This window comes from Ranitomeya imitator, chromosome 2, assembly GCF_032444005.1.
Source record: "Ranitomeya imitator isolate aRanImi1 chromosome 2, aRanImi1.pri, whole genome shotgun sequence".
NCBI lineage: Eukaryota > Metazoa > Chordata > Amphibia > Anura > Dendrobatidae > Ranitomeya > Ranitomeya imitator.
In genome coordinates, this window is record NC_091283.1 from 758,802,547 (window position 1) to 758,812,858 (window position 10,312).

Below are 10,312 nucleotides of genomic sequence, written 5' to 3' on the forward strand. Positions count from 1 at the left end.
AAGGGCCGACTTTTCAATCTGTCTGTGCCAGAGCATGCCGTCATGCGGAGATATGTTAAGGAGTCTTTGGAGAAGGGGCATATTCGGCCCTCTTCGTCACCATTGGGAGCGGGTTTCTTTTTTGTTGCTAAGAAGGATGGCTCCTTGAGACCCTGTATTATCGTCTTCTTAATAAGATCACTGTCAAATTCCAATACCCCTTGCCTTTGCTTACTGATTTGTTTGCTCAGATTAAGGGGGCTAGTTGGTTTACTAAGATTGACCTCGGAGGGGCATATAATCTTGTTCGTATTAAACAGGGTGACGAATGGAAAACTGCATTTAATACGCCCGAAGGCCATTTTGAATATCTTGTGATTCCATTTGGGCTCCATTTGGAGCATTAGCTCCATCTGTGTTCCAGTCTTTCATGCATGATATTTTCCGCAATTATCTTGATAAATTCATGGTCGTATATTTGGATATTTTGATTTTTTCCGATGATTGGGAGTCTCATGTTAAGCAGGTCCGGATGGTGTTCCAGATCCTTCGTGATAATGCTTTGTTTGTGAAGGGGTCTAAGTGCCTATTCGGAGTTCAGAAGGTCTCTTTTTTGGGTTTTATTTTTTCTCCCTCATCTATAGAAATGGATCCTGTTAAGGTCCAAGCTATTCATGACTGGATCCAACCCACATCTGTGAAGGGCCTTCAAACATTTTTGGGCTTTGCTAATTTCTATCGCCGTTTCATTGCCAACTTTTCCAGTGTGGTTAAGCCCCTTACTGATTTGACGAAGAAAGGCGCTGATGTGACGAATTGGTCCTCTGAGGCTGTTGAGGCCTTTCAGGAGCTTAAACGCCGATTTACTTCTGCCCCTGTGTTGCGTCAGCCGGATGTTTCTCTTCCTTTTCAGGTTGAGGTTGACGCTTCTGAGATTGGGGCAGGGGCCGTTTTGTCTCAGAGGGAGTCTGATGGTTCTTTGATGAAACCGTGTGCTTTTTTTTTTCCAGAAAGTTTTCGCCTGCGGAACGCAATTATGATGTCGGCAATCGGGAGTTGTTGGCTATGAAGTAGGCGTTTGAGGAGTGGCGACATTGGCTTGAGGGAGCTAAACACCGCGTTGTGGTCCTGACCGATCAGAAGAATCTGATTTAACTCGAGTCGGCCAAGCGGCTGAATCCTAGACAGGCTCGATGGTCCCTGTTTTCCTCCAGTTTTGATTTTGTGGTCTCGTATCTTCCGGGATCTAAGAATGTTAAGGCTGATGCTCTCTCTAGGAGTTTTTTGCCTGATTCTCCTGGAGTCCTTGAGCCGTTTGGCATTCTTAAGGAGGGGGTGATTCTTTCTGCCATCTCCCCTGATTTGCGGCGGGTGCTTCAGGAATTTCAGGCTGATAGGCCTGACCGCTGTCCAGTGGGGAAGCTGTTTGTTCCTGATAGATGGACAAGTAAGGTTATTTCTGAGGTTCATTGTTCAGTGTTGGCTGGTCATCCTGGGATTTTTGGTACCAGAGATTTGGTTGCTAGGTCCTTTTGGTGGCCTTCCTTGCCGCGCGATGTGCGTGCTTTTGTGCAGTCCTGTGGGACTTGTGCCCGGGCCAAGCCTTGCTGTTCCCGCGCTAGTGGGTTGCTTTTGCCTTTGCCGGTCCCTGAGAGGCCCTGGACGCATATTTCCATGGATTTTATTTTGGATCTTCCTGTTTCCCAGAAGATGTCTGTTATCTAGGTTGTTTGTGACCGGTTCTCTAAAATGGTCCATCTGGTACCTTTGCCTAAGTTGCCTTCCTCCTCAGATCTCGTTCCATTATTTTTTCAGCATGTGGTTCGTCTGCATGGCATTCTGGAGAATATTGTCTCTGACAGAGGTTCTCAGTTTGTCTCTAGATTTTGGCGGGCCTTTTGTGCTAGGATGGGCATTGATTTGTCTTTTTCTTCGGCGTTTCATCCTCCGACTAATGGCCAAACTGAGCGAACTAATCAGACCTTGGAGACCTATTTGAGATGCTTTGTGTCTGCTGATCAGGATGATTGGGTGTCTTTCATGCCGTTGGCCGAGTTTGCCCTTAATAAATCGGGCTAGTTTGGCTACTTTGGTTTCACCTTTCTTTTGTAATTTTGGTTTTCATCCTCGTTTTTCTTCTGGGCAGGTTGAGCCTTCTGATTGTCCTGGTGTTGATTCTGTGGTAGACAGGCTGCAGCAGATTTGGACTCATGTGGTGGACAATTTGACGTTGTCTCAGGAAAGGGCTCAACGTTTTGCTAACCGCCGTCGGTGTGTTGGTCCCCGGCTTCGTGTGGGGGATTTGGTTTGGTTGTCTTCTCGTCATGTTCCTATGAAGGTTTCTTCCCCTAAGTTTAAGCCTCGGTTTATTGGTCCTTATAAAATTTCTGAAATTATTAATCCGGTGTCTTTTCGTTTGGCTCTTCCAGCCTCTTTTGCCATTCATAATGTTTTCCATAGATCTTTGTTGCGGAGATATGTGGTGCCCGTTGTTCCCTCGGTTGACCCTCCTGCCCCGGTGTTGGTTGAGGGAGAGTTGGAATGTGATGTTGAAAAGATTTTGGATTCTCGTTTTTCGAGGCGGAGGCTTCAGTATCTTGTCAAGTGGAAGGGTTATGGCCAGGAGGATAATTCTTGGGTTCTTGCCTCCGATGTCCATGCCACCGATTTGGTTCGTGCTTTTCATTTGGCTCGTCCTGATCTGCCTGGGAGCTCTGTTGAGGGTTCGGTGACCCCTCCTCAAGGGGGGGGTACTGTTGTGAATTCCGCTCTTGGGCTCCCTCCGGTGGTTGTAAGTGGCACTTTTGTGAGTTCTGCTCTTGGGCTCCCTCTTGTGGTTTCAAGTGGTATGGCTGCTCCTTGGAGTTAGCTGTCATCAGCTGCCTCCACTTATCGTCTCTTCTGCTCGGCTATTTAGGCCTGGCTGTTCCTTCAGCCAGTGCCACTTGTAAATGGTTCCTGGCTGGATTCACATCTCTTTGGATTTCCCTGTTATCCTGACCAGTTCAGCAAAGCTAAGTTTTTGCTTGCGCTTTTCTGTTCACAGATTGTGGACTTATCCGTTCAGTGCTTTCTATGTTTGTCCAGCGTTATCAGTATGAATTAATTCTGTCTTGCTGGAAGCTCTGGGAAGCAGATTTACCCTCCACACCTTTAGTCAGGTGTGGAGATTTTTTTTGTAAACTCTGCGTGGATTTTTGTAGTGTTTTATACTGACCGCACAGTATTCCATCCTGTCCTATCTATCAAGCTAGACTGGCCTCCTGTGCTCATCCTGGTTTCATTCTGTGTATGTCTTTTTCCTCTCCACTCAGTCATTATTTGTGGGGGGCTAATCTATCCTTTGGGGATTTTCTCTGAGGCAAGATAGTTTTCCTGCTTCTGTCTTTAGGGGTAGTTAGCTCTTAGGCTGTGACGAGATGCCTAGGGAGAGTTAGGAGCATTCCACGGCTACTTCTAGTGTTGTTGAGCTTAGGGACTGCGGTCAGTACAGTTACTACTTCCTTCAGAGCTTGTTCCATGTTGCTCCTAGACCACCGCATCATAACAGGGAAGTACATATTAACACCTAGGTGCGACTTGTAGCTTTCAAGACAGATGTTACATTTGCCAGTGACACAATAAATCTATACATAGTCCACTGTGTGTGTATAATGGTATATATATATATATATATATATATATATATATATATATATATAATGGTGTGTATATATATATATATATATATATATATATATATATATATATATATATATATATACACATATACATATACACACACACAAACATTTCACCACATTGACTTACTTCTACGCCAGATGTAGTGGGACATACACCTTCCAAAAGTTCAACTGTAGTCTTGTCAGTCCACAGAGTATTCTTACAAAAGTCTTCGGGATCATCAAGAGGTTTTCTGGCAATACTAATACAATACAAGCCTTTATGTTCTTATTGCTCAGCAGTGGTTTTCATCTTGGACCTCTGCAAAGCAGGCCATTTTTCCCAGTCTTTCGTATGGTGGAGCCATGAATGCTGACCTTAAAGGGACACTGTCACCTGAATTTGGAGGGAACAATCTTCAGCCACGGAGGCGGGGTTTTTGGGTGTTTGATTCACCCTTTCCTTACCCGCTGGCTGCATGCTGGCTGCAATATTGGATTGAAGTTCATTCTCTGTCCTCCATAGTACACGCCTGCGCAAGGCAAGATTGCCTTGTGCAGGCATGTACTACAGAGGACAGAGAATGAACTTCAATCCAATATTGCAGCCAGCATGCAGCCAGCGGGTAAGGAAAGGGTGAATCAAAAACCCCCAAACCCCACCTCCATGGCTGAAGATTGTTCCCTCCAAATTCAGGTGACAGTGTCCCTTTAACTGAGGCAAGTGAAGCCTGCAGTTCTTTCAATGTTGTAGGGTCTGTTGTGACCTTTTGGATGAGTCGTCACTGCACTCTTGGGGTAATTTGTGGTTGACTGGCCACTCGTTTTCACCATTTGTGGATAATGGTTCTCACTGTGAGTCTCAAAGCTTTAGAAATGGCTTTATAACCTATTCCTGACAAATATCTCTCAATTACTTTGTTTCTCATTTGTCCCAGAATTTCTTTGAATCGTGCCATGTCGTCTGGCTTTTGGGGAACTTGTGGCCTACTTAACTGTTAGGCAGGTCCTATTTAAGTGATTGAGAACAGGTGTGGCAGTAATCAGGCCTGTGTATGGCCAGGGAATTTGGACTCCCCGTCCCAAAGATGTGATAAACCACAGTTAATTTATGTTTTAATGGGGGTGGGGGGTGGATTCCTTGTTAAAATTATAATTTAAGTTCGATTTAAAACGCATTTTGTGTTATCTTTGTCTAATATTTAAATTTGTTTGGTGATCCGATACATTTAAGTGTGACAAACATGCAAAAAAAAAAAAGGAAATCAGGAAGGGGTCAAACACTGTCACACAGCTGTATATTGCCATAGTGCCACTTTTTTTCCTGTATATGGTTTACGGGTATTATTGCAGAGTAAGGCTAGTTTCACACATCAGTTTTTTTGCCGCATGCCGATTCCGGTGTCGCGCCGCAGCACCGTTAGTAATTTGTGAAAACCGGATGGGACGGATCCAGTTTCTCGCCGGATCCGATGTCCAGATCCGGTGAGAAACCGGATCCGGCCCATCCGGTTGGCATCCGTTTCGTCCAGTTTCGCCCCAAAATGTGATTGGCCCCCTCAAAACTATATATACAGTCTTCATACAGCCCATCAGTCACAGGTTGGAGCGGAGCAAGTGTTTGGAGAGAGATGGATGTCGTTATTGCGAAGATTCTGCAGAACGTGGATTTCATTGTGGATGCGAATCGCTTGAAAGCAATTGTTCTAGAGAAGGAGCGAGAGAGACAACACATCATGCGTCTGCGCCGACGCAGTCTGTGGATCCACCCCATCACCGCACAGAGAATGACACGTGGGGTGTTTTCTACACTGCACATGGAGCTACGAGAAAAACCAGAGAAATTTTTCTCATATGTGCGGATGAAAGCGGGGAACTTTGATCTATTGGTGGACCGAATTGAACATCTCATCCGAAGGAGTGATACGTATTGCTGATTCTCTATTTAACCGGCCGAGCGTCTGATGGTCACTCTTCGGTAAGCCATTTTTATTGTATGTACTCCTGTAGTACACTTTAATTGATTGTAATTTGATTTTGTAGTAATTTCTGCCTTGATTTTGTTCAGATTCCTTGCTACTGGAGATTCCCTTTTGTCACTACATTTCCAGTTCAGACTGGGAATTTCCACCATCTCCAGAATTGTAAAGCACACTTGCCGTGCACTGTGGGACTCTTTGCATGATGAATTTATACCACATCCCACAAAGGAGAATTGGCTGGAAGTAGCCGAGAAATTCCAGCAAGTGTGTCAGTTTCCCAATTGCTTGGGAACGGTGGACGGGAAACATATCCGTATTGTGAAACCGGCTGTTTCAGGATCAGAATACCGTATATACTAGAGTATAAGCCGACCCCCCTAATTTTGCCACAAAAAAACGTATATACTCGAGTATAAGCCGAGATTTTCAGCCCAAATTTTTGGGCTGAAAGTGCCCCTCTCGGCTTATACTCGAGTCACGGTGGGTGGCAGGGTCGGCGGGTGAGGGGGAGAGGGCACTGAGGCATACTTACCTAGTCCCGGCGATCCTGGCGCTCCCCCTGCCTTTCACACTGTCTCCGGGTGCCGCAGCTCTTCCCCTGTACAGCGGTCACGTGGGACCGCTCATTAGAAAAATGAATATGGACTCCATCGCCGATGCGGATTACAAATTTGTAGCGGTGGATATTGGGGCGTATGGTGTTGTGAATTCTGTGGCCAAGCTCCCTCCTGTGGTCGTGAGTGGTACTTCGGCTGGTTCTCTCTATGAGCTTCCTTTGGTGGATGAGAGTGGTACTACGGCTTCTGAGTTTCCTTCCTCAGGTGATGAGGTTAAGTCGTTAGGTGCTGCTCTATTTAACTCCACCTAGTGCTTTGATCCTGGCCTCCAGTCAATGTTCTAGTATTGGTCTTGCTTCCTCCTGGATCGTTCCTGTGGCCTGTCTATCCTGCATAAGCTAAGTTTTGCTTGTGTTATTTTTGTTTGCTATTTTTTCTGTCCAGCTTGCTATATTGGTTTTTCTTGCTTGCTGGAAGCTCTGGGACGCAGAGGGAGCACCTCGGTACCGTTAGTCGGTGCGGAGGGTCTTTTTGCCCCCTCTGCATGGTTGTTTGTAGGGTTTTGTGTTGACCGCAAAGCAATCTTTCCTATCTTCGGTCTGTTCAGTAAGTTGGGCCTCACTTTGCTAATTCTATTTCATCTCTGCGTTTGTATTTTCATCTCAACTCACAGTCATTATATGTGGGGGGCTGCCTTTTCCTTTGGGGTATTTCTCTGAGGCAAGGTAGGCTTATTTTTCTTTCTTAGGGCTAGCTAGTTTCTCAGGCTGTGCTCGAGGCGCATAGGTCTGGTCAGGAGCGCTCCACGGCTACCTTTAGTGTGGTTGGATAGGATTAGGGATTGCGGTCAGCAGAGTTCCCACGTCTCAGAACTCGTCCTATGTTTTGGTAATTGTCAGGTCACTTTGTGTGCTCTGAACTTCAAGGTCCATTGTGGTTCTGAATTACCTGTTCATAACAGTATGGCCACTCTAATGATTCCCAAGTTTTTCAAACTGTGTGCAATGGGGCGTCATTTGTATGGAAACACCTTTCAAATGCCATTCCCCCCCCACCCCCCAAAGACCACTGCCTCAAACCTCTGGGCCACCAATGCCTTTTGTTTGTGTTGGGGATGAAGCCTTCCAGGTGTCAAAACTTCTGCTGAACCCTACTCCACTCGTGGATTAACCCAAACTAAAAGAATTTTTGACTACCGCCTCACACGTGCACAGAGAATGGTGGAGTGCGCTTTTGGGATTTTGACCGCCAAATGGAGACATCTGTAAACTTGAATACAGACCCTGTTGACGAGGTGGTGAAAGCTTGTGTTGTCCTGCACAATTTTATGATTTCCAAGGAACAGATTTCCATTGAGGACCACATACCGTATAGAAGTTCTGTGACAGTTTTCCAAATTAGGGACCAATTCGCAGAATACTATGTCCCCGGAAGGAAGAATCGACTGGCAGGATGAGCGAGCAATTTGTCTTTGACCTTGTAACGGTATTTTACCTTCTTTTACCCAAGTTGTGTACCTCTTTGGGTTCTACCCAAAGTATTTTACCTCTACCAATAAACCATCTTTAACCCAAGTGTTAACTATACCTAATACCTAAAAAAAAAAATACAAATTTGCTTTAAAAACAGAATTTTATTGTTTTGTTCAAAAAAGTTGTAATAAAACTGGCAAGACAACAATAAACTTTATTTGGCTGCGCCAAAACTTAGAGGTTTGAATACGTCAGGGTGGAGATAGGGACACTATCTGACAGCCCCTCCACCACTTCGACAGTGGGAGTGTGGAGAGAGGAATGTGGAGGTGGTGGTGTGGGGAAGGATCAATAGGTAGTGGTGAAGGGGTGGAGAAAGCAAGTGAACGGGTGGACAGGAAACTGGGAGTTTGGTTAGGAATTTGGTATGATGGAGGGGTGTAGCTGATGGTTTGGGAGGATGAAGCGTTGAGGGGTGGAGAAGGGGGGTTGGGACATGACGGGTGAATGAGGCTCGGGGTAGTGGGCAGGGAGAGGAGGCACGGAAGATGTTGTTGGAAACTGGTATGGGGAGGGATGTTCATACTGGTCTGGATGGTGGGAAGGGGCACGGGCGGGACGCTGGTAGTGGTCTGGATGGTGGGACGGGGCACGGTCACGATGTGTGTAATGGTGAGGTTGGTGGGACGGGGCTCAGGCACGTTGCTGGTACGGGTCAGGAGGATGGTAGTGGCTGTAGTGAGGGACAGTGGCTGAAGGGGGGAGCAGGTGCAGGAGGGGTGGCAAGTGCGGTGGTTTTGGAGGCAATGAGCACTAGAGTAGACTGGCAGGCTTCCATTACTTGCATCTGCTGATCAGTAGATAGCTTCTCCATTTGCTCAAGTACCGACCGGAAAAAAATGTGGTTCGGTGACTGACTTGCCTCTGAACGCATCGTTAGCAGAAGTATATGCAACTGGAGTATGCTTTTATTTATTAAATTGAAACCTGTAGCCATTTGCTCGGACAAAATTTTTAGACCGTTCTGAAGGATGGGTTCAGGTGCAAGAACTCGGGCGCATAGCTCTGTTCCTGACCCCTCTGCCGCTGGCGCCCCGAAGCCACAGGTGTACTAAAGGTGGCAGCAGCAGAGGGGTGGGGTACAGGAAAAGCTAAATCCTCACCAGCAGATTCATGCAATGGAACCGGCCAGGATGCTCCAGCACTGGTGGATAGTACCAAAGGATCAGATGGGTGGGAAGGTGCAGAGGGGCTGGGACTGTCGAAGTGTCACTCGGTGGCGGACTCCTGAGGGATCGCCCCAGAAGGGTTTAACGCAGCTGCAGGCTCCCGACAGTGCTGTGGAACAAAAAAAGTACCGTATTTTTTGGACCATAAGACGCCCTTTTTCCCCTCCAAATTTGGGAGGAAAGTGTGGGTACGTCTTATGGTCCGGATGTATCATGTGGGGAGGGGGCAGCGGTGAGTGGGATCCACTGTGATCCCACTCACAGGAGCCAGAAAAATGTCCCCACTGGGCCTGGCTGCAGCACTGGGGGAAACCATGTGATCCCAATGATTAAAGTGCAGTGAAAATTCATTAGCCGCTTCCCCACCCACCTGCCAGTGCTGAGCAGGGAGCAGCAAATGAATAGTCCTTCACTTAAACAGGGACACACATGGTTTCCCCATGGCTGGATTCCTGCAGCAGCTGGGAAGATCTGTGTGTCCAGTGGAGGAGGAGGCAGCAGCAGGGGGCCGGAGGAGAGAAGATCGCTGCCACCTGCCCGCCTGGGCTGTGCTGGATGCTGAGGCATAAGGACCTGTGTGATATCATGAAGAGGGTGGGCTGGAGCATCACATGACAGCACAGAGCCCTCCCTCTTCTTGATGTCATCACAGGTCCTTCAGACACCACACTAGAATCTGCAAGCTTCCTCTTATGACCTGTGCTGTGGAAAGGCAACAAGAGGGAGGGCTGTGCAGTCATGGGATGCTCACAGCCTGAACAACTAAGAAATACTTAAAAGGTTAGTCAATACAACACACAATAAAGCACTCTGCCACTCCTTTGGTGAACTATAACTCCCAGCATGTCATAGGATCTGCAGGACAGGCTGGGAGTTATAGTTCTCCCATGGGTTCTTAAGGCAGCACTCCAGTGTCATTTTTCAATGCTGAAGTGGTGCTTTAAATATAAGCCCTGAGCCCCCATTCTTATACTCACCCTCCAGCGTCTTAATATAGTACTTTACAGCCACCATACTGGTCCCGCAGCACCATTTTCTACCCGCAGCTTTCAACATAACAACATCACATATAATAGTATGTTATTTATGTTATAAAATATTTTACCACATTTTTTTTACTTAAAATATTTTTTTTCCTATTTTTCACCTCTAAAACTTGGGTGCGTCTTATAGTCCAAAAAATACGGTAATTAATATACTGATATTGCATTACCCTTGCTGAAACAACAAAAGAGGGTTAGACATGTATAACATTGCTTATTACATGTGGTGGGTAATATTTACCTTCGGGTCATCATCGTTGACCTGAGGAACGACAGGGCTTGGGCATATTTGTATCTGCTCCTGCATCCTCCATAACCACTTGGGGCCCACATCTCTTTGTTGAACTTCTTCTTAAAGCGATCCCAGATAGACCGCCACCGCTTCCCA

At 46.5% G+C, this 10,312-nt stretch overlaps 1 long non-coding RNA gene across 1 annotated transcript; it reads left to right on the forward strand.

The window, feature by feature from the left end:
- Positions 1–4,933: 4,933 nt before the first annotated feature.
- On the forward strand, positions 4,934–7,754 carry LOC138667752 (uncharacterized). The gene is made up of 2 exons (XR_011318922.1): positions 4,934–5,619; positions 5,710–7,754. It is a non-coding gene; the product is annotated as an uncharacterized lncRNA (long non-coding RNA).
- Positions 7,755–10,312: the final 2,558 nt, after the last annotated feature.